A 25,520-nucleotide genomic window follows, 5' to 3' on the forward strand; every position below is an offset into this window, starting at 1 on the left:
TGTTTTATCTTGAGCAAGCCAGACAGGGTAAAAGATTGCAAATCATTTCTGTTGATGGGTTTTGTCCCATTTGTAACTGAATGTCAATCTGATTGTAAGTCATTTTTCTCCAAAACTGTGCTTAAAAACCCCAGTGCCAGGGGTCCTCCCTTGGAGCCCCCCTCCATGCTGTTCTGGCTGGAGGTCTATGATGCTAATAAATCTTGCTTTTAAATCTCTCTGCTTGTCTGCTTGGAAACTCTTCTTCCATGTGAGACAAAGAACTGAGGTAATAATATTCTCTCCTCTCACTTTGCACCTGTAACACAGTAGTCCCACACTAGAGTGCCTGACTTTGATTCTCAGTTCCAGTACTTTACTCTAGCTTCCTGCTAATTCAGACCCTGTGAAAAAAGTGGGGATAGTTCAAGCAACTGAGCTCCTATCACCTCTGCGAGAGAACTGGATCATGTTCCCTTGCTCCTGGCATTTGTCCCAACCCAGCTCCTGGGAAGTGAACCAGTATAGATGGAAGAGATGTCTCTCTCTGTTTCTCAATAAAGAAATGATTTTTAAGGCATAGAAAATAGTTTTAAACAACATCACATAAATTATCAGGGTAAATACAAATACAAGTTAATTTTAAAGTATTTGATTATCTGAAAAGGAAAAGAGATTTTACTTACCCCTATATTCTCTTTGGCATTTGAAAAACCCGAGGGACCCTTACTCTGGTGTTTGGTATGCTTTATGGCGAGTGTGGCTAAGAGCTAATTGCAGATCTCTTGCTTCTGTACACATCAGCTTTGCTTGCTAACACTTGGGGGTAAAAATGTTGCCAAACTAAAAACAAGGAACTAGGCCTAAGAACAAGGAACTGGGCCTGATCCCAGGCAGGTTTCACAGATGGCCTTCCCAGATGTTCCACCGAGATTAACGGGCAGAACATTCCACGGGTATTCCGAGAAAATAGCCCCCTTACCCCCGCCCGGGGCAGCCACTCCCCATCTAAAAGGACCTAATGAGTACCCATGGTAACCTTTAAACTAGCCAATCAAGCCAAACCCTGTGAAATATGTTAATCCTGTGATTTTTGCCTTTAAAAGATGCTTGTAACTGCTGCTCGGGGCTTCTCTTTGCCTCTGGTGACAGGGAGCCCGTTTGCGTCAACGCTTAATAAAAATGCTCTTGCTTTTGCATCTACCGATCTGGAGTTTGGGTCTTTGGGCGACCACCAGAGCGCATTGGAATCCCAAACTTGGGGTCCATCACATTTTGTTTAGAAAACTTAAAATTATAAGGACCTTTTTGCTTCCATGAAACGTAGATATGTAAATCCTTTTAAAAGCTAAATGAGTCTGATGTTAGTTTGCAGGCCAGAAACGTCCTTCTTAGGGGCATTGGGGCCATCTTTTTCAGCTCCCTGTTTACTAGAAGTTCAGCCTGGATACCTGGTTCCAAGTTGTAACTTCCTGCTTGTAAAAACAGACACAAAATTTTACTTTTCCCCTGGATAAAGACAACATCTATATAATGGATTGGATCTGCTTGGCTGTCCTAAAACTATAAGATTACTTTTTGTCTTTGCAGTCTCTTTGGCATATTGCCTGTGATGCACATTGCAGTCTGGTTTAATGATTATGCAATGAAAAACTATTTCATTCTTTTTGTTTGTAGAGAGGATTAACTGGATTAGCAAGTTTTTTCTTATTATAAATAAGATTCCCAAACAATATTTAAATACATTAATTTTTAAAAGACTTTTTGTTATAAACTTGTAGTTGAAAAGGAAGAGAAAACTAAAAGACTAAATAAAGCAAAACAAAGACTAACTAAAGCATTGAAATTATTTTTTATTTATCAAAAATGGACTAAAGGGGCCGGCATTGTGGTATAGCAGGTATAGTCACCACCTGTGATGCCAGCTCCCCTATGGGCACCAGTTCATGTCCTGGCTGCTCCACTTCAGATCCAGCTCCCTGCTAGTGGCCTGGGAAGGTAGTTAAGAATGGTGGGAGTGGTTGGGCCCCTGCCACACACATGAGAGACCCAGATAAAACATATGGCTCCTGGCTTCGCCCTGGCCCATCCTTGGCCATTGCAGACTCTGGAGAGTGAGCCAGTGGATGGAAGCTGTCTGTCTGTCCCTCTCTTTCTGTAACTCTTTCAAACAAATAAAATTTTTTTAAATGGACTAGAATCTACATACCAGTCCTGGCAAGGACAAAGCTTTTAAAATTAATGTGATATAAATTGTATGTTGGGAAGCAGAGATTGAAAAAATCAGAAAATGCAGAGCTTTGGGTTATAGCTACATACATCTGTGTAGGTTAATAAATGGAAACTCAGTAATCCTCACACCATAATGAGACAGGAGGTGGAAGCAGTTGAGTTATCTGGGAGTAGTTCCTTGTTATCATACGGCCTGGAAGATATGGATTTGGTTTCTCTTGTGATTCCAAAGATAAGCTGACTCCTGTCCCAACCGGGTTCATACCAGTTTAAGGAGCCAAGGCTGACCTTGGTTGACTCACAGCTCATTTTATATGTTTATTGTAATGTATTAGCATGCTAAATGATATAGCTTTCAGTCGCCAGGACAAGAAATATGGGACCACCATCTTTTATTAATTGGACTTAGATGTACCATGCATTGGATTATTATGATAATGAGTAATGCAATTATAAAGTCCCTCCATAGGGCATTCTGTCCACAAATAAAATTGTCTTTATCCTATAGAAAAAATAAAGACATTTGGAATCATAAAAGGGGCAAAAAGGGCAGATAGCTAAATTCCAGGAAATCTCTACCTGGCCCATCTCCCACTAAAATCATCAATGTTCCTCCTTCTTATCATAATGTACCATCCTTTTCATTATACAACCCACATAATGACAAATTCAGTTCAAAAACAGAGCCAAACCCCTTCAAGTGAGCCCACACTCTTGAGTGTGGAGTGTGTGCTTTCATTTTCTCAATAAAATGCTCTCTGCTTTCTATTTGCTATTTTCTGACTCCCTTCTGAATTCTTTCTTGAGGCAAAATAAGTGCTCACTGTCCCATGTCAAAAGCAATCCATTTATTCAAATGACAATTAGTAAAGAATTAAACTACATGCTAGCAAAATATTCAGTTAAAAAAATTTCAGTTGATGAAAATTGAAAAACAACTCAGAATATTAGAAAGAAAAATGAAATATCTGCATTCAATACTTCAAAACCTCATTGTAGGACTGATCTAAAAATTCCATTTAAAAACATGCACAAAGAAGTTAACTTCTATCACCTTCATTATCATTTGTTGTCACTTGATTGCATTTTATATCATCTTGTCTAACAGAAAACATATTGAGGATAAAAACACTACCCAAATACTTCTTCAATATCAAAGCATTGTCTGTATAATTACAAACTTCAGGTTTATAAACAAATTCTACTAAAAAAAAAAAAACTGACAGAGAGAGCTTTACATTCTCTTAAGCTTCATTAGACTTTACACAGGCTTCTTCCTAACTCTAGGTCCTAACCTCCCTTTTTTTAGACTGTTTTATTTAGGAAACACAAAACCCTTTTCTGCCCCTTTGAGATGAGAAGTAAAAGATCTCTCAAACATTTTATTGCCCAGTATTATCTTTCTCAAATTCATGGAGCTATCCCTTTTAAATGTAATCATCAAGAAAGATAGGGCCTCTATTTCCTAGTCCCTATGGGAAGGTAAGAGTCTACCTTTTTCAGTATGTAAACATCAATAAGCAAACAGCCTAACACATAAAAAACTACTTGCATACTCAAGAGATAACTCAGTGAGATCAACATATCTTATTGATCAACCCTCACCCCATTAACCACCTCAATATACACCAAGATTCTTTCACTGGCTCATCTCAAAGCTTAAAAACTCTTCCTGTCTTTTGATTCAGAGGAACTGAGTTCAGATTTAGTTCTTTTCTCTCTCATATTTCAATTTCCTTAAATAATGTTATCCTTGCTTGTTTAACCATGTAATTTTGTGCTGTGTGATTTTTGCTCTGATGAAATCTACCATAAGATTTATTAAAATTCTTAAAATTGCTACCCCAAAAACACTTCTAAGGGATTGAAGAGGATAATAACTATTTAATATCTTACTTTATTTTTAGAAAACACTTTGTTGATTGTAGGTAGATAGTATCAATACACATTATAGATTATAACATATGTATATATGCATATAAAAAAATAATCATGTTTATATAGATATATTTAATTGGGACTATAATGAAAACCATTTTCACAATTCTTTATTATCAACACAGGCAGAAATTAAATATTGTGCAGATAGTTTTTAATGATAGTTTATTTCTTTAGCTTCTTACAAAATAAAATCCTCCATCTTTCCTTTTTATCATCTATAGATAATAAACTTTTCCACCTATATAAATGCATAATTGCCATTAGGAAAGCCTAAAAAGCTCTCCATTAACTTTTCCATGACTAACATAACCCTCAAAAAAACAGCACAATTTTTTCTTCTGACAACTGAGTAGTAATAATCAAATCATAAAATTACACTCAGTGAAAGCAATGGGTGGCCCCTAATTCAGTGGAAGGACAGTAAGTGGACTGCATTCTAAGTATACAATCTACCTTCCCTGTCTGTGGTTCCACATCCATGGATTCAAACAGCTACACACCGGAAATACTCTTTAAAAAATTGTATCTATTGACTTTTTCTTGTCATTTCCTTAAGAACACAGTATAGGGGCCAACACTGTGAATTATTAAGTTAAGACTCAGCCTGTGGCACCAGCATCCCATATGGACATTGGTTCAAGTCCTGGCTGTTCCACTTCTGATACAGCCCCTGGTCTGGGAAAGCAGTGGCGGATGGCCCAAGTGATTGGGACCCTGCACCCATGTGGAACACCCAGAAGAAGCTCCTGGCTCCTGGCTTCAGATAGGCCCAGATCCAGCCATTGCTGCCATTTGGGGAGTGAACCATGAATGGAAGACCTCCTTCTCCGTCTCCCCCACTCTCTGTAACTCTGCCTCTCAAATAAGTAAATAAATAATATAGTATAATACCTGCTTACATAGCATTTTCATCATATTAGCTATTACATGCAATCTAGAAATACTTTAAGATATATGGGAGGGTATGTATAAACTGCAAGCAAAAACCATGCTATTTAACATAAGGAACCTGAACATCTGAGGATTTTGATACCTGACCAGGGCCCTAGGATGAATCCTCCATGGGTACTGTGGAATGATTGCTTTAATTTTTAAAACACAGAACAAATATAATCTCATTTTTTATAATTATAATAATAGGAGTCATTTAGAAACACTGCACATAGTAGAATGTCTTAGTAGCAATGGGCGACAAATACAAAAACAGTACAGAGATCCGTGGGAAATGTATCAGTGCCTCTTTCATTAAGTTTACCTGCCATAGGGTCACCACAGACAGTTGCCTAATATTTGCTTGTTTCCTCCATAGTCTATCCCCCAGTGTTTCCCTAGACCTTTTTCTGCTTCACAGCTATCTTACCAAAATCCCAGTCCCACACTGGATGAGTGATAAAGAGACCCTAGGGTCCAAGAAGAAGACAGATCAAAATTTTCAGAGATAGAAATCAGTAACTCGAATGGAGAGGGAGAGGCAGCAAGATGGCGGAATAGGCAGGAAGCACACTTAGTCCGGGGGGAGAGAAAGTTTAATATAAGTGGAGATACTGCAGGGTCAAGGAAGAGTAGGGGATGAAACAGCAGAGGAAACTCTTCCGGAACTAGTGATTCACAGTGGACCTGCGTGGAGAGCATGGGAGCCCAAGTTCGGGACACCAGCGGCAGACTCAACGCACCAGCGCTGGAACGCGAGGTGAGCCGAACCTCCATAGCCCGAGATACCAGCAGGCAAGCGGAAAGAGGAGGCTAGAGGGAACGAGGCTTGAAACTCCGTGGGGAAAAGTTCACCAGGCTAACTAGAAGAGAGAGAAAAAAAATAAAAAAAGTGACTGATACGGACACAAGTTTCTCTCTCTCCGCTCACCTCTCAAAGGCGAGCAAGACAGAGCAGGCGCCATTTTGGACATACGTCATAAGCAGGGCGACCTCAGGTCTGCACCAGCCCTGAGCCTAGCAGAAAAACCTGACTCTGTGGGGAGGGGTGAAATAACAGGAGATTAGCATCTAACTTGGCAACCCAGTGGGAGACTGCAGGAGAATTGGAGCCCACACTGAGGGCAGCAGAGATTCCCTGTGTGGTCCTTGGGAAAGAGCTTCTGATCTCTGGCTCCTGTGGGTATATCATTTGCCTGCTAACTACCTCCAATTACGTTCAGCTGTGCGGAATTCCTTCCCTTTTAAATCAAAAAAAGAAAGAGAGATTTACCACACCTAACCTGGGAGTGTCATCCTTGACACACCCTCAACCCTGAGGAACCAAACACAGCTCTCAGTCCACACTCATCTCAAGCCTCTAAGGCTCCACTGAAAGCAGACAGTCCACTTAATATAGAGCCATAGTGTAACAAGAAAAAACACCACAGTGAAGAAACCAAATATCTCCAACATGCCAAACAACAAACGCAAAAACCAAGCTAACAAGAACAAGGAAGACACTATGACGCCCCCAAATGAAAAAGACACCCCAATTCAAGATTATGAAGATGATGAGATCGAAGAAATGCAAGAAGCGGATCTCAAAAAATTGATAAGAACATTAACAAGTTCTCAAAAACAAATTCTTGAACTACAGAAATCCTTCATGGACAAGATAGAAAATCTCTCTCGTGAAAGTGAAATATTAAGGAGGAATCAAAATGAAATGAAACAACTAGTGGAACAAGAAACTCTGATAGTGACTAGAAATCATAATGAAATGAAGAGTTCAATAGATCAAATGACAAACACATTAGAGAGCCTTAAAAACAGAATGGGCAAAGCAGAAGAGAGAATATCAGACTTAGAAGACAGAGAACAGGAAAGGAAACAGGCAAACCAAAGAAAAGAAGAAGAAATTAGAAACCTAAAAAATATTGTCGGGAATCTACAGGATACTATTCAAAAATCTAACATTCGGGTTCTAGGAGTTCCTGAAGGCATGGAGAGGGAGAAAGGATTAGAAGGCATTTTCAGTGAGATACTAGCAGAAAATTTCCCAGGTTTGGAAAAGGACAGAGGCATCTTAGTACAGGAAGCTTATAGAACCCCTAATAAACATGACCAAAAGAGATCCTCACCACGACATGTTGTAATCAAACTCACCACAGTGAAACATAAAGAAAAGATCCTAAAAGGTGCAAGAGAGAAACGTCAGATCACTCTTAGAGGATCTCCAATTAGACTCACAGCAGACTTCTCATCAGAAACCCTACAAGCTAGAAGGGAATGGCGAGACATAGCCAAGGTACTAAGAGAGAAAAACTGCCAGCCCAGAATACTATATCCTGCAAAGCTCTCATTTGTGAATGAAGGTGAAATTAAGACTTTTCATAGCAAACAGAAACTGAAAGAATTTGTTGCCACTCATCCTGCCCTGCAAAAGATGCTTAAAGATGTCTTATACACAGAAACACAGAAACATGGTCACCAATATGAAAGAAGGTAAAGGAAGGAAACCTCACAGCAAAAGATCACAGAAAGCTCAATTTCTCTTTGACATAGAATTAAACTCTGATGCTCTGTTAAAGCAATGTGTTAAAGTAATCTATTATGTTCTCTTGATGTCTGTTCAATTCTAATTGTTCAAAAACAGCTGAATTTTTATTAAGAGCTATGGGTTATTTAAATATGTGCTTTTTTCAAAAATTTGAATAATCACCTTGTAACAATGATCAAATTTGGTCTATGTTATGTCATGATTTTAAGAGATCTTATTTCAACCAGATATTTTGGATTTTGAGCCTTCTTGGCATTCTTGACAGGCATTCAAAAAATCAAAGTTTCAAACAATCTGGTCTCTAAAATTTCCAGTAAATCCTGGACTTTGGTTTTTCCAGTTTGGGCCCAACTGAAAAAATCGAAGGACCTATGTCTCTCATCTTAGAGAGACACCAACTAATCAGGCTATTTGGAGTATATTAGAAGTACTGTCAAGATGTGATGTGGTACCAGACTTTAAGTTTCTATAATGGAAAATGCTATTAATACAAATGTTTGAGAATTAAAAAGTCTAATTATCTTGTGTTACTAGACATGATAGTTATCTTAATGAGAAAGCCCCAGAGGCTTAAAGGGTTAAATACTTGTAAAATCCTACAGGTGCTTTCAAAAATACTGTGAAGTAAGCAAGTGCCTCTTGTTGGTTGATGAGTTTATAATTTTAAACATGGCGACTTAAAGTCTTTTGTCATCCACAGTTATATATGATCTGCTGCTCATAAAACTAAAGCGTTGTTGGTTCTGTGTTTAGCTGTCCTCCTATAGGTTCCTATGGACTTTTTCCAGCCACTTTTATTGTATTCAGTACTTTGGGATGGCTCTGTAAACAGATGAAGCCAATAATGTATTAACAGTACCAACTGAGAGAAAGTATGGTTAACTGAGGTTACGAAAAAGAAAAAGCAATTCAAATCAATTGGCAATCTACAAAAAGAGTTAAAGATTTTAAAAGCTATTATTAAAATTGCTATATTGGTCTACTATGCTATGTTATATGTGTGTACATATTGTATGTCCACATGGGGAAATTTTATTAAGAGTTTTATTTTAAATGGCTTATAGATAAGATTGTCCATAAATTTAAGCTGCTAAAATCAATCAAAGATACATTTTAATTTGTGTGACCTGAATCTGTGTATCATATGTTTTATACTTGTTGGTACAAAGAAACTAAAAACATTTTATATGGTTGTGCTTAAGTTTACTGGTTAAACAAACTACACCATGTTAGATATTTAAGAGGTGTTTTCAAATACATGATTCTTAAAATTAATAGAAGGCATTGGACCTTCTGGTAAATGTTTTCTTAAGCTGTTATCTAATGGTTGAAACAGTTTGCTAAGTATTCATGTGATATTGCTATTGTCAGCAAGCGATCTAGGACTTGCTCCCTCATTTCTCTATTCTAAGCCCAACTTGTTCTTTCATTTCTCTAGTCTCTTCAAGGTAGGAAACTAATGCTATTATGAAGGAATCTGTAGGATGCACAATTTAATCTTTAGACCTTATAAAAGAGATGGCTAACATTTTTCTGCAATAGCATAGCCAAAATAAGAACTCAAATAATAATCTCATAGCTAGATTCACTTCGCCATCAGCGAAGTATACAGTAAGTAGAAAAAACCTCCCTTTCAGACCAAAGGGAAAGAAAGTTTTAAAGTGAGAATATAATTTTCCTCATGGGCATTGTCTACCTTGGAAAAACTACTACAGAACATGCCTGTGACTATAGACTTGTAGTTCAGGCCACTGAAGATTAGAGATGGGAAACGGGCACTCCCTTGACTTACATCCTCTGGTCTGCTTTAACACAAACCAGGAGGAAAAGAAAGCTCGGCATCAGAAGCAATGGGTGGCAGGCCTATTAATGGCTGATCTGTACAGTGATCTGCCCTCAAGGAGACCCAACAGGCCAGTCCACTGCAGTGGCTTTCAATGTGGTAAGCCTGGGCTTCAGCAGAAGTCAGCTTGTGAAGAGCCCTGGCAGCTCTGCCAAGAGTTGGATCACTGGAAATGGACCTGCCCTGGAGTCGAAGGATGCCCAGGTCAGAGCCACAGATCTTATTGGCTCTAAGCTGAAAAGCCCTTCACTCAGCCCAACTTCCAAAGGGACCACTGCAGCTGAGGGGATGGTCAAGTAGGGTCAGCAACATTACAGGCAGAACTGTAAATTTCTTGTTAGAGATGCCCCCTGCCTTTACCTGGCCAGCTCTCCTCCCAGGCCAGCCAAGTAATGAAAGTCAACAGAGTGCCTTCCCCTAGGAGGTTCACACCTCCCTTAGGATATACCCCATGTGAAGAGATAGATAGGTCTGGGCCTCTGAATTTACAAGGCCTAAAGCCCACCAGATTATTATCAAGCCCCTTCTATCAGGTTCTATTTGCCTCTCAATCAGAAAACTTAATTGTAGCTTAGACAGCACCTTTCTTAGCTCCTCTAATAATGACTCTGTCCTTTGTTCTAGGCCCTGTCTAGTGCACTTGGGCCTCATTCCTTTGTAATCATAACCTCTACTCTACCACCAATGGCTCTACTCCCAACATGTGTGTACTGATGGTCCTCTTCCCCACTTAATGCTGTATAATTGTTCAAACCTGGTAAATGCCACTCTTAGGATCATTGGTTACTATCCTCACTCTGTCTTTTATTACCTTGTCTAAATATGATCAGAGTCGGCGAACTTGGAAGGCTTCCATAGCCTTGGCAACTCATAACGACAGCCTAGGATGGTTACTGGCGCCATAAACTAGAGTGTCAATTTGTTGGGTCAACAACAGGAGCCACTGTGCACTTGCTCCTCAGGTGGGATCTCTGTCCTTAATGTGCTGTACATTGTGATTTAATGCTGTAACTAGTACTCAAACAGTATGTTTCACTTTGTGTTTCTATGTGGGTGCAAACTGTTGAAATCTTTATACTAAATTGCTCTTCTGTATATAAAGAGAATTGAAAGTGAATCTTGATGCAAATGGAAGGGGAGAGGGAGCGGGAGAGGGGAGGGTTGTGGGTGGGAGGGAAGTTATGGGGGGGGTGAAGCCATTGTAATCCATAAGCTGTACACTGGAAATTTATATTCATTAAATAAAAGTTAAAAAAAAAAAAAAGAAATCAGTAACTCTACCTTTGCAATCTATTCCAGGTAGTTTTTCAACTACACTCTTGAAACTCTTTAAATGAACAAAATTTTCCTCTTGACTGTGTTGTGAAATATTTGTCCTTGTGAAGGTTAGGAGGCAGAGATGTAGGTGTCCTTAAAGTAAATGCACTTCAAACCACATAATTATTTGAAGTAAGAAGCATTGTCCCCTTGTGCCACGTTGCTTTTACATGTGTTATTCCTACTGCCTGGGAGGTTCTCACCCAATTATCACAGCTTGTTAACTATCACTTCAAAAATCATTCTCCCTAGGAACTATCTATTAAGACTCATTCTGAGCCAAGATTCCACATTTTTAGCTATCACAGTACAATAAAAGTTTGCCTTCATAACCCCTAATATGTTCAATGTGTATTTATGTGTATACTCAGTGAGCAGAGAGTGTGGCAATTCTTTACCAATATTTATGCTCAGAAATTAGCATAGTGCTTACAACAAAGCAAATGTTTAATAAATACCTGTTGAATTAATGAATCACTTAATTAAATTCCTCAGTCTGGTGTCAAGTCTTCTCTCTAAATACATCCTAGAATATATCTATTTACATGACTTATGCAAGATCTACACACAGATGGATTCACATCCAAGAATTAAATGAAGACTGCAGTCTTCTAGAAATTTCACATCCACTCTTTTGTTCAATAGTACATTGTTTCATTAACTGATAACAGACTTGGTTTCATTGCCAAAATTGTAAGAAAAAGAGAAAAACATCCAGGTTTCAGGTTTTTCGCCTGTTGAGCCACGGCGCCGGCTGAAATATCTTGAGTGATCAGTGACTTTTTGTATGTTGATGAGATTATTGGTGACTGGGGACCCCTAAAAAGCTTATTTAGAATGAGGACCAGTCACCCAAAAGACCAGGACATGATTAGAGGGTTGGAAATTTCAGCCCTACCACTCAATCCCCAGGGAGGAAGGTTAAGTTGTTCACTTATTGCCAATGATTTGATCAACCACACTCACATAATGAAGCCTCCATAAAAGTGTAAAAGAACCAAATTCAAGTGAACTTCGACAAAACTGAAAACATGGAGGGGTGCATGCCAGAAAGGGCCTACAAGTTCCTCACCCCTTCCTCCATACTTTTGAAGGACTTCTGAAAATTTACCTGAGCCTAACCTGCTGAAAAACAAGAAAGTTTCAAGAAAGGTCAGTTAGAAAGTTTCAAGAAAGGTCAGTTTCTGGGAAACTGCAACTTAGCAGATAACAGGGAATAGCAGTTTGGAAACCCCCCTTGTGCAATGGTTAAGATAAGTAAAACTGATGTGTACTGAGATAAGCAGGAATGCTGTATACTAAGATAAGTGAAATTACTGTAAACAAAAACCCCCTTCCCCTTTGTATTCACTTGCTTAAGATAACTTTGTGGTTTTTGCCTTTAAATACTGCCTGTAACCCTTGTCCCGGACCTCACTCTCTCAGGAGGGAGGGGTCCGTTTTGCGCAAAATGTAAATAAACCGCCTCTTGCTGTTTGCATCGGCCGGTGTCCGGAGTCTGAATTTCTGGGTCCACAGGGTGCTACCAAGGACCCCGCCAGCTTTGGGTCCTTCACTTTGCCCTATCCATCTCTTCATTTGGCTGTTCATTTTACCCTTTGTATTATCCTTTATAATAAAGCCAGTATTTCCAAGAGTTCTGAGATCTCCTTTAGCAAATTAATCAAATCCAAGGATAGAATCCGATTTAAAACCAGCCAGTCAGACGTGTATGTGATAACCTGCTACCTAGTACTGACATTTAAATTGGTAAGCAGAATGGTGGGACAAGGCCACAAACTGTCTGATCTGATTCTATCTCCAGATAGATGGTGTCAGAATTGAACTTAATGAGAGGATACCAGGTGTAACCTGCTGCATTACTTGGTTGCTGATGGGAAGAAATTCTAACATGTCTAGATGACCAGATGAGATGGTCTATATTAACTGTTAGAGTGAAAACAAGAAAAAAGAAAATTAAAAAGCAAAAAACCCTGTTTTTCCTACATCATAAAAGGCAATGGTCTAAAACACATTCACACTTCCCATTCCCTTTCTGCTTGTGTTGGTCACATTTTTTTAAAGATTTATTTATTTATTTGAAAGTCAGAGTTACACAAACAGAGGAAGAGAGAGAGAGGAGGAGGAGGAGGAGGAGGAGGAGGAGAGAGAGAGAGAGAGAGAGAATGAGAATCTTCCATCTACTGGTTCACTCCCCAAAGTTACACAGAGGAAGAGAGAGAGAGAGAGAGAGAGAGAGAGAATGAGAATCTTCCATCTACTGGTTCACTCCCCAAAGTTACACAGAGGAAGAGAGAGAGAGAGAGAGAGAGAGAGAGAGAGAGAGAATGAGAATCTTCCATCTACTGGTTCACTCCCCAAAGTTACACAGAGGAAGAGAGAGAGAGAGAGAGAGAGAGAGAGAGAGAGAGAGAGAGAGAGAATGAGAATCTTCCATCTACTGGTTCACTCCCCAAATGACCACAATGGCTGGGGCTGGGCCAGGCAGAAGCCAGGAGTCAGAAGCTTTTCCTGGATCTCCTAAGTGGGTGCAGGGGCCCAAGAACTTGGGCCACCCTTCACTGCTTTCCCAGGGACATTAACAGGGAGCTGAACTGGAAGTGGAGCAGCCAAGTATCAAATCGGCTCCCACATGGGATGCCAGCATCTCAGGCAGCAGCTTTACCCACTACTACACAACACTGGCCCCCATTTTTAATTTGATTTCTAGTTGATATTATTATTACCTGCTGAAGAATTCCTCCAGGTCCTGATTCCTATAGAAGACTCCGTCTGATACTCGCATATCATATTAACCCTGAATTGCTGAATGGGGTCTGTTCTTAAAATGCTTCTTAAGTTGTACCTTAAAAGTCTTTGCCTCCCTTTCCATTTTTTAGAGTCTCCATTCCATTCTTGCCTTTCCCCATCCTTGAGTATTCTTTCAACTCTAATAATCTGCAAATTGTTTTCTGCAGCCATCACATAAGCCTAGGTCTCCTTTCCTCAAGTTTTTCCATTCACCTCACATAAGATCAGCTGGTTTATAAACTACCAGAATGTACTGAAGTTAGCCTCATTGTATTGTTACTACTTTTTCCCACAATTTCCATCTACTTCTCTATTTGTCATAATATCTTTCTTAAAGATAAAAAATTTAAATTTGTTTTTAAAAGAAAATCTTAAAATTGGTGAAAATGCTGTTCTGTTATCCATGCTGTAAGCATTTTCTTAAACATACCATATTCTGAAGACTTTCATAAAGCCAATGTTTTCCAAATGCCTCTAAGTAAGCTTGGCTTGCATATCCAAAATGTTCCAATGTGGACTTTTAAATATTCTTTCCTAATCCAGTAAAATGTGTATATCTAGCTAAGTTTTTTTTTTTACTTTTTATTAAAGGATATTATTTCTTATTGATATATTGTACCCTCCAAAACACAAGGTGAAGATATTTGTTCCCATGATAAGGGTTAACTGAAGACCCACTAGAAGTCTAAAGATTCCAAAGCAAAAGACAAGAGAATGCTCATGGATACACAACAATCATGACATGCAAGTAATTGAAATGAAATTACATCACGTGAAAACACATACTCAAGCAATTTCTTATATCCCCAAACTCCAGTTTATCTCAAGCATTTGGCATGAAAGGCAGAACAAACTAGACCAAGTTAAGTGCAAAAGACAAAAGACGGTGACTTCTAATGGTCCTTCCATTGCTCCATTTAATACAGACAGTGAGGAAGGACATTGGAAGGTCTAGCACATGGGGTACTTGGTGTCTATTAAAATGCTCTGTAGAAGGAATGAAAAAGTAAATTTTTAAAAACCCTGAAATCAATATTCTGAAATGACAAGTAAGAATAAGCAGGATGATATGGCAAGTGAGTGCTACAAAAAGATCAGATGAAGAAGTAACCAAGTATAGAGCATGTCTGACTGGCTTCCCCTGACATATACAAATGCCATTATTGAATGAAAAATTATTCATTCCAAATATTTAACATATCATAAACTTTATAGACTCCAATTAAAATATATGACTTCATACTGTATTTTTTCTAGACAATAGATTTATTATAGATCTGATAAAACTTGTATAAATATTATAATTGTATGACTTTTTAAGACTAAAAATATTTGTATATTATTGCCTAAAACTAAATCACTACAAAGTCTATATTCTAAAAAAATGTTATGCCTGGAAGAGATAAATTAAAAATGATTAATGACTCTCTTAGCTGAGTATTACCATTTACTATAATTGAATTACTTCAAGAATTTGGCCCAGTAATATACTATTATTAAATATATACAGAACAGAACAAGTAAAACATGCCAACAAAACAATGTCTTTGACCTTCAAAAACTCACAATTTAATTACTTATTCAATCCAATTTATGATCAACAACATAGAACAACCTTTCCATGTAGGATTCAAATACATGCTATATGTACTGATTTGGAACACTTCCAGACCAATTTCTTCAATTCATTTTATGTCAAGATAGTAATATCTCTCATTGCCATACATTTTAATTTTGGATTGTATTTATACCTAACATAGTTTTTCTCAAAACACCCTAGTTTGAGAGTTGGCATATTTTTGTCATTCTTTATTTGGGGTGGCAAACAGAAGTTTTTATTTAATGTAGTTTCAGTTTTGAATAACTTTTCCCAATTAGCTAAGGAATTCATTCATGCTGGCAAATTATATAAAATATAGTAGTATCATTGGATTGAATTACTTAAGATTATCAGGACAACTTTATTATGATTCTGATTTATAAGTTTGATACACTGAATTACACTAACCAGATGTGCTTTTCAGATATTTTTCCCTAAATCTGACAGATTTTTACATCTTTGTAAAAAGGATTTTATTTTCTATATTCATTGTTTAAACAGTGCTCTAGGGGTGTATGTTGCATACACAAAAATTAACCCATTTGAAACATACAAATCAATGATTTTAGTAACTTTATCAAGTTGTTGCATAGTCATCATAAATCAGTTATACATCATTCCCTCAATAAGATCTCTTATGCTCACAGACAGTTAAACCTTGTTCTCATCCACAGACCACACAACCACTTATTTAATTTCTATCATATACATTTGTTTTTTCTGAGCATTTAAGATAATTTGTAAACTAGTTGTTTGGTATTAGACTGAATTCATTGGGGAAAAGGGAGTTGAAGCAACTGGGCTGTGATTTGATGGGATATGAGGATAACTCCTGGGAAAAGAAAGAAGGCATGCGATGTGACCTAATCTCCTTACCCAATGTTCACAGCTGAACCTCATGGTAAATAGGACAATATTTGATAGAAGATTAATCCTTATCTATAGAATGCCTTTAAAGAGGATCACATGATTTAGGATTATTTATGGTAATCACATGGGACCTATATATACTTACACAGTAAAACATTATAGAGCCAAGGTGACCACTGGGGCATCAGACAGATGTATTTCACAACCTAAAATCTATATTCTTCCTAGAATCCCCCAAATAAACACTGAACATAGAAGAGGCCTGTCCATTTTTTTTAACTTTTATTTAATGAATATAAATTTCCAAAGTACAGCTTATGGATTACAATGGCTCCCCCCCCCCATAACTTCCCTCCCACCTGCAACCCTCCCCTTTCCCGCTCCCTCTCCCCTTCCATTCACATCAAGATTCATTTTCAATTCTCTTATATACAGAAGATCAATTTAGTATATATTAAGTAAAGATTTCAACAGTTTGCACCCACACAGAAACACAAAGTGAAACATACTGTTTGAGTACTAGTTATAGCATTAAATCACAATGTACAACACATTAAGGACAGAGATCCCACATGAGGAGCAAGTGCACAGTGACTCCTGTTGTTGACCCAACAAATTGACACTCTAGTTTATGGCACCAGTAACCACCCTAGGCTCTTGTCATGAGTTGCCAAGGCTATGGAAACCTTCCGAGTTCGCCGACTCTGATCATATTTAGACAATGTCATAGTCAAAGTGGAAGTTCTCTCCTCCCTTCAGAGAAAGGGTTCTAATGGGCAAGCCTTTGTTCCCGCATTCTTTTAGGGGTGTACCAAGATCTTCATTGCTGTCCACAACCCTCCCTTTCCCACTTCTGTCATCTTTTCCCCTTCTTTCAGCGATTTCAGATTTGCACCCCGACCTAAAAGCTTTCTTTGCCTAAGTAATTCTTCTTTCCCTTTTATCTTCCACAGGTTACCTCTTAATAAAGCTTAGTATGTATTGAATTGTTCTCCCCAAAACACAGTTTGAGGATCTAACCCCCAATGTGACCATATTTGGAGACAATGCCTTTAAGAAGGTAATTAAGGTTAAATTGGGTCATAGGGTAGGACAGTAATCCAATATAACTGTTATCCTTATAAGGTGAGAGACAGAAAGACAGACAAACACACAGACACCAAGGATGGACGTGCACAGTGAAAAGCCCATGATAGCACACAAGAAAAATGCCTTCTGCAAGCCAAGAAGAGAAGTTTCAAGAGAAACCAAAGCCTTTGGCACCTTGATCTTGGAATTCTATCATCCAGACTCTGGAAAAATAAATATCTAATGTTTATGTCGCGGAGTCTGTGGTATTTTGTTATAACAGCCGAAGCTTGCTAGTACCAATCTCTTTCAGTCCTAACTTTCCTTCAGCACTGTTTCCCAGAGAAGCCAAAAGACTCATTCTCTGAGGACGGACCTCTCCATATTTGTCTAATTAAGGGCTCATGTATCAGTTTTTGGGCTCAAGATGAAAAGGATTCCTTTTCTCAAATGAATTAGTTGTCACAGAAATAGATGGACTCCATAGGCCAATGCTGTGGCATAGTAGGTTAAGCCTCCACCTGCAGTGCTAGCATCCCATATCCGCGCCAGTCCTGGCTATTCTACTTCAATCCAGATCCCTGATAATGGCCTGGGAGAGCAGTGGAAAATGGCCCAAGTGCTTGGGCACCTGCAACCACACGGGAGACCCTGAAGAAGCTCCTGGCTCCAGTCTTCAGATCAGCCCAGCTCTGGCTGCTGCTGACATTTGGGGAGCAAACCAGTGGAAGGAAGACCTATCTCTCTGTCTCTCCCTCTCTGTGTCTGTAACTTTGCCTCTCAAATAAATAAATGAATCTAGAAAATATTTCTTTAAAACAAAATAGATGTACTCAAAACATGGCTATAACACAGGCTAGTCATAATGTTGCCTCTTTTTCTTTTGAGATCCTGTGCAGATGAAATCCCAGCCAAGGACGGAAGACAACTTAACTACTGTGTCTGTATTCTCAAGACTATTTTCCATGTATGCTAACAGGAAGTAATAAAGACGCACATTGACAACTCAGAGTTAGTCAATATGTTAGAGCTTTCTTTGTCTGAATAGAACACCTTTTATCTTTCTCTCTCAGCAGGTGCAACAGTATTTATACATAATAATTATCATATTTCTCCTGTTGACTCAGACTGTAATGAAGAAAAAACAATCAGAAATTTATTTTGCTAGTTCCAGTTATAGACTTGAGTTTTATGTACAGAGTAACATTCCAGAGACAAATGATCTGGGCATGTTGAGGCTGACTATACGTGTGAGAGCTGGAATATCCAAGAATAAATCTTTTTTAAAAATTCATATTCTACAGATCTTTCGCAATGGTTAAATTTAAAAAATTAGCAACATAAAGTTTTGACAAGCATTTAGAACATTCAGAACTCTCTTGAACTGTTGGTTAGGGGTTTAAAGTGGTACAACCTCTTTTGAAAAAGATCTGACTTTTGTTTGTTTGTTTGGTTTTTGTTTTTTGGTTGTTTTTTTTTTTTTTTCTGACAGGCAGAGTGGACAGTGAGAGAGAGAGACAGAGAGAAAGGTCTTCCTTTGCCGTTGGTTCACCCTCTAATGGCCGCCGCGTCCGGCGCGCTGCAGCCAGCACACTGCACTGATCCAGCAGGAGCCAGGTGCTTCTCCTGATCTCCCATGGGGTGCAGGGCCCAAGCACTTGGGCCATCCTCCACTGCACTCCCGGGCCACAGCAGAGCACTGGCCTGGAAGAGGAGAAACCGGGACAGAATCCAGTGCCCCGACCGAGACTAGAACCCGGTGTGCCGGTGCCGCAGGCGGAGGATTAGCCTATTGAGCTGTGGCGCTGGCCAAAGATCTGACATTTTCTTAAAAAACTGATGAAAAGAGAGGAGGTAAGGAAGGAGTGGAGGGAGCAAGGTAGTGAGGGAAGTGTGGTTGTCTTCTGGAATTGTACCTATGCAATGCATAAAATCTGTCCCCTTTATATTGATAAACAAAAAAGAAAAAAGCTAACTATATATACCTATGCTATAGTATACCAATTCCATTCATTGGACTTTATTCAAAGTAAATGAAAAGATGTGTCTATAACTTTTACAAGACTGTTCATTACAGTTTACTTAACAATAGCCTACTATAATTCAGCCGAGTTTATCCATAAAAAAGGATGAATTAGCAAACTGTGATGCAACGATAGAATAAAAAGTAGTCAGAAATATACGGCAACATATTACTGATACTTGCAACATATCCGAATTTCAAAAACATTATATTGGATAGAAGAAGCCTTATCTAAAAGAGTACATATGTTTCATGCAATTTTCATGGAGCTCCAGAAAAGGCAAAGTTGATCTGCAACGAGAAAAAGTAATAATAGTACTCCCTGAGTGGGGAAGGGTGCAGGGATTGAGCAGAAACAGACCCAGGTAAAATCCCTAGACCGATGCTACTCTTGATAGAGATTTGGTGTATGCAGTTGGGTGCATTTGTCAAACTTAGAAAATATAATGTAGATTTTATTCATTTCATTGTATGTACATGCTATCTCCAAAGGAAAAAAAATTTACTAATTGAATTGTAAATAGTAACATGCATACTAAAGTATTTAGAAGGAAATGTACTGATGTCTGTAACATACTTTAAAATCAATCAAAAAACATGAATCAGTGATAGAGATATGAATATAATACATGAGAAAGTGTTATACTAAAAATATAATCTAGGTTCCGTATCCACTGGTGTTAACTTTAAAATTCCATCAACTTTGCTGTATATTTGAAATTTTACATATTAAAATGTGGAAAATATATGTGTATGTGTAAAAGCGAACTACATTCTTATTTTTGAAACACAGTATTGACACTGTAAGAGTGGCTAAACTTTACCTCTACCCATCATAGCTTTATTTGGGATGGACTCTTAAAACAAAATACAGATTAACCAGAGGAAAATGAACAAATTTATAAGCCATGCTGCTAAGCACAGGAGAAATCTAACTCCAAACGTTGATTTAGAACTCCACTTATATAACATCTCCAACAAAGAATCAAATTTATAGGGAAATTAGAGACAAAAAAAAAAAAAAAACAATTTGAGCCTTGGATGGCAGCAAACTGGGAATGTAAATATTTGAAAGAAAGTCATGCTGTAAGGATTACCTGCAAATTCCTCAATGCCAATTCTGGCTGATAAGAGACTAGAATTGCTTCATGTAAGAGAATTTATATCCTTTATTTAATCAGAAGTGGGGGAAATACAGATTTTCCTTAATTTGCTGCTTCTTAATTGACATCAGCTCAAAAATAATTTTTATCTCCATAAGTCATATCTTGGAGTGAGTCTTACTTTCCTCAATGTCTCATTTAAACTGCTATATTATATCCAGTTGCACTCACTAGCATCTAGTAAATTATTCAACTTAGTCAATGCTCATAATTGAATCAAGATGTCAATTAAGAAAACAAATACTGATGCCTGCATATCTTAAACATTTTCTTTTTAACTCTAAACATATAAATAAAATATTTTCCATGTTTTGTTGTTAAGTTCAATTTTTTTGCTATAATGATATTACACATATTTTTTAAAGGATTTTGTTTATTTATTTGAGAGGTAGAGTTACAGAGAGAAGGAGAGATAGAGAGAAAGGTCTTCTATCCCGGTTCACTCCCCAGATAGCTGCAATGGCTAGAGCTGAGCCAATCCGAAGCCAGGAGCCAGGAGCATCCTCCAGGTCTCCTGCATGGGTGCAGGGGCCCAAGCACTTGGGCCATCCTCCACCGCTTTCCCAGGCCACAGCAGAGAGCTGGATCAGAAGAGGAGCAGCTGGATTAGAACAGTGCCCAAATGGGATTTCAGCACTGCAGGTGGAGGCTTAGCCCACTATGCCCAGTGCCAGCCCCCCACATAGCTTTTTTTGCATTGATCACTTCCATGATGTATCATATACTATTTCCTTTTATAATTTCCTAAAATTAGAGAGAAAATTTAACGTTGCAAAGTAACTGAATACATAATCCTTATTCATTTGTATTATGTGTTTTAGAATTTTCTCATCTACATCTAACTGGACCAAATATCTTTCATGAAATAAACTTTTACAGTCTTTTTCAAATCACTCATTAAGAAAGCCACTCTTCAGGCAGGTGTTGTGGCATAGCTGGTAAAACTGCCGCCTGCAGTGCCAGAATCCCATGTGCACACCAGTTGGAGTCCTCACTGCTCCACTTTCTGATCCAGCTCCCTGCTAATGCACCTGGGAAAGCAATAGAATATGGCCCAAGTCCTTGGACGCCTGCACCCACATGGGAGACCTGGAAGAAGCGTCAGGCTCTTGGCTTCAAATTGGCCCAGTTCCAGCTGTTGCAGCCAGCTAGATTGAACCAGTAGTTGAACCAGTAGATGGAAGACCTTTCTATCTTCCTGTCTCTGCCTCTCTGTAAGTCTGCCTTTCAAATAAATAAATAAATCTTTAAAAAGTCACAGTGAAAGTCTTCTCAGTGGCATGAGCAACAGCAGAATACCTTTAAGTCAGTTCTTTCAGCCAAATCCCCAAATCCCATCCCCCAGAACCTTGAGTCTTGCTCCTTTCCCACGATTGGTCCTTCAGCCCCCAATAATTCTATGAGTCTAGAAACAAATGTCAAACAGAAGTTTTTATTTTGCTTAGATGAATCACAATTTATTTCTGTTTCAAAGCAGTAAAAGCAGACCTCTATGTCCCAAACAAGAGGAATGATCAGATGCCTCAAACCAGACACTACCGAAAGTTAGGCCAAATAATCACAGCACCAAGGATTTAAAATAATAGGGGATTTTATATCAAACTCTGAATTGATATTATTTTATAGTAATCAGTTATCTTTTGTTAAGAATAACTATCAGGGCTGGAGTTGTGGCTTAGCAGGTAAAGCCACCGCCTGCAGTGCCAGCATCCCACATGGGTGCTGGTTCGAGTCCAGTGCTTCACTTCCTATCCAACTCTCTGCTGTGGCCTGGGAAAGCAGTAGAAGGTAGCCTGAGTCCTTGCCCCTCTGCACCAGCTTGGAAGACCTGGAAGAGGCTCCAGTCGTTCTGGCCATCTAGAGAGTGAACCAGCAGATGGAAGATTTCTGTCGCTCTCTGCTTCTGCCTCTCTGTAACACTGCCTTTCAAATAAATAAATAAGTCTTTAAAAAAAAGAATAACTATCCTATATTAAGATGTTGCAAAGTTCTGAGGCCTCAGAGAAGGAAAACATTTGAATTTCAGGGTATGTTGGTTAAAAAAATGTATCACTGGAGCCCATCCCAGAAGTGAAATAGAGTCTTCAGAAGGGGCCTGAAAATCTGAATTGTAAAGAATCTTGCATTGATTGATATGCAAATTAAGGTGGAGAACAATTGGACTAGATAAATTTTTTGAGTTATATTAAAACACATATTACATATGTTTCATGGACAGTAGTCACAAGTTTTCTTCTTGATCCTTAGTTAAAATAATATCCTTAGACTATTCATAGTACTATCACATAAAGAGCTAATGTTTGACTAGCTGCTTCGGGTTCTATAAGCATCACACTGTTACCCTCTGAAACCAGTAAAATACGAAGCTTTCCTTCCTTAAATTTCTCCTCTATTCATTCCCCTCTTGGTAGGTCAAGGTAAAGGGTGCATTCATTTTGAGACTCAGAACCATAAGTTGCAATATTCACTGTTGTGATCACAGTCTCTGGCCTAGAGAAATACTCCGATAAAAAGTAAAGATGAATAGATAGAAAGAGGGCAATAGCACATCATTTACAAACTCCAACTTGTTGCAGCATGTATCATTTACATGATGAATGACATGTGCTTATTAGAGGCACAAAACAGCTGGATCACTTACTGATTTTAGAGCTCTCCATCAGTCTCCTGGATTTATTGCCTTGGGAAATATTACTACATTCCAAGACTAGAGAGATATATGTGTATGTATCTAGAACAGAAGATACATTTTATTCTATACTCTAGAGCACAAGAGAAAACATTAGAGGTTAACATGAACATTGCCCAATCTTCTCATTTTCATAATCCCAAGAAGTAAAAGAATAAAGAAAAGCTATAAATTTAAAGGGAGATAAATAATCTAGTTTTACTATTTTTCTTTAAGTAAATGATTTATCTTTAATAATAAACTCTCCAAAAGGCCTCTTTTATAAATAAAAGCCATAGTGATAAATGTATCAAATATCAAATATACCATTTGAATTTTCAAAGAGAGCATTTGGAGAGGAAATTTGTGAAATATTAATTTATATAGTTATAAAACAGGACCACATAAAAGGATGTCAGAGGGTTATTGGTCCCAGGAAGAGTCTTAACACCCTTCTTTGGTCCTCCCTCCATGGTAGGTCAAGGTAAAGGGCGTGCTCATTTTGATGAGACTCAGAACCATAGGTTGCAATATCCACTGTTGTGATCACAGAAGTGAAAGGGCTGGGCCTGTTTGAGTTATCTTGCCAGCTTCCTTTCCAAGCCTCTGAGACTCTATATCCTTCTGGTTGCAAAAGAAGCTTCAACCATCACTCTGGAGCTGTATCACCTTGAAAAGGTCTCTAGTGAAGCACTTTAGTCAATTCTAATGTAAGTCTTAGACGTGACACAACAGTTCTAACACTTCTACCTGGTCAACACGGCACTGGTGATCCTGGGGTTTTCTTTCCATGAAGGGAAATTTAGAAAGACCAGTAATTGTTTGCAATTAGCGTAAACAGGACCTAGGAGACAACTTTGATTCTAGGATTATGTCTTTTTTGCTTTATGTGTAAAGAATCCTCTACATGGTCCCGCCTTCCTCACAAAGTGACAGAATCAGGATGTGGGGGGAGAGTTTGTAATAGTGATAAGGTGCTCTTTTGACTGCTTTTATCCCATAAATTGACATAAAAAAACAAAAAGGGATGACAAGGAGGGCAAGAGAAGTGGGAGGGGACTCAGTACAAGATGGAAGAATGGGCATTCCTGAGTTATAGCTGACTTTCTCTTTCCCAAGGTTTGCCCCTTTCATTAGACTAGCTGGAAGTTTGAATTAAGGAAAGTTTTACATATATTATGTTAATGTGCATGCATATGTTTGTGTGTATAGGTCATGAAATTTGGTTATAATATTCCTAATATTACATTAATTCAAAATATCCCATCAATCTCTGCATTATAGTTTATTTCAATGTCAGTCATACAATGTTTTGCAGCTAATAATGTTAATGGGGGAAGTGAATAATAAATTTTAAGGCCATATGTTTTGTTTTATAATGTGATATATATACAGTTACATGCATACTATGCAAAAATTAATCATCTCACTTAGCAAAAACATTTATCTTAATTACCCTATAACTATGACAACAAAGGAACTGTTCTAAAAAGTGTTCCTTCCAATTTGAACATCAGCAGAAAGAGCTGCAGGAAGTTTGCAACCCCATCATTATCAAGCTGTACCAGAGTGCAGAAGGCATGCCAGAAAGTATGCCAGGGCTTCCCCGGTCAGGGAGCTCCTCTGGCTGGTAGTGCTTCATCAAGTCCCACCATTGAAGAGGTTGATTGAGCCAACCTCAATGTAGATGCAGCTTTGTTCCACACAGGAAAAGAAGGAAGGGTCCATATTTGTAGCAAAGTTTGTGGCAATTTAAATGTCCAGCTGCTATAGTACATTACTTGGCATTATTTTTTTTAATCCTCAATCCTTTAATTTTTTTAACTTTTATTTAATGAATATAAATTTCCTTATGGATTACAATGGCTTCCCCCCCCCATAACCTCCCTCCAACCCGCAACCCTCCCATTTCCCGCTCCCTCTCCCCTTCCATTCACATCAAGATTCATTTTCAATTCTCTTATATACAGAAGATCAGTATAGTATATATTAAGTAAAGATTTCAACGGTTTGCACCCACATAGAAACACAAAGTGAAACATACTGTTTGAGTACTAGTTATAGCATTAAATCACAATGTACAGCACATTAAGGACAGAGATCCTACATGAGGAGTAAGTGCACAATGACTCCTGTTGTTGACTTAACAAATTGACACTCTTGTTTATGACATCAGTAATCTCCCTAGGGTCTTGTCATGAGTTGCGAAAGCTACGGAAGCCTTTTGAGTTCACTGACTCTTATCATATTTAGACAAGGTCACAGTCAAAGTGGAAGTTCTCTCCTCCCTTCAGAGAAAGGTACCTCCTTATTTAATGACAAGTTCTTTCCACTGGGATCTCACTTGTGGAGATCTTTCATTTAGATCATTATCTTTGCCAAAGTGTCTTGTCTTTCCATGCCTAAAATACTCTCATGGGCTTTTCAGCCAGATCCGAATGCCTTAAGGGCTGATTCTGAAGCCAGAGTACTGTTTAGGACATCTGCCATTCTAAAAGTCTGCTGTGTATCCCACTTCCCATGTTGGATCATTCTCTCCCTTTTTTGTTCTATC

This window comes from Lepus europaeus, chromosome 1, assembly GCF_033115175.1.
Source record: "Lepus europaeus isolate LE1 chromosome 1, mLepTim1.pri, whole genome shotgun sequence".
Lineage (NCBI taxonomy): Eukaryota > Metazoa > Chordata > Mammalia > Lagomorpha > Leporidae > Lepus > Lepus europaeus.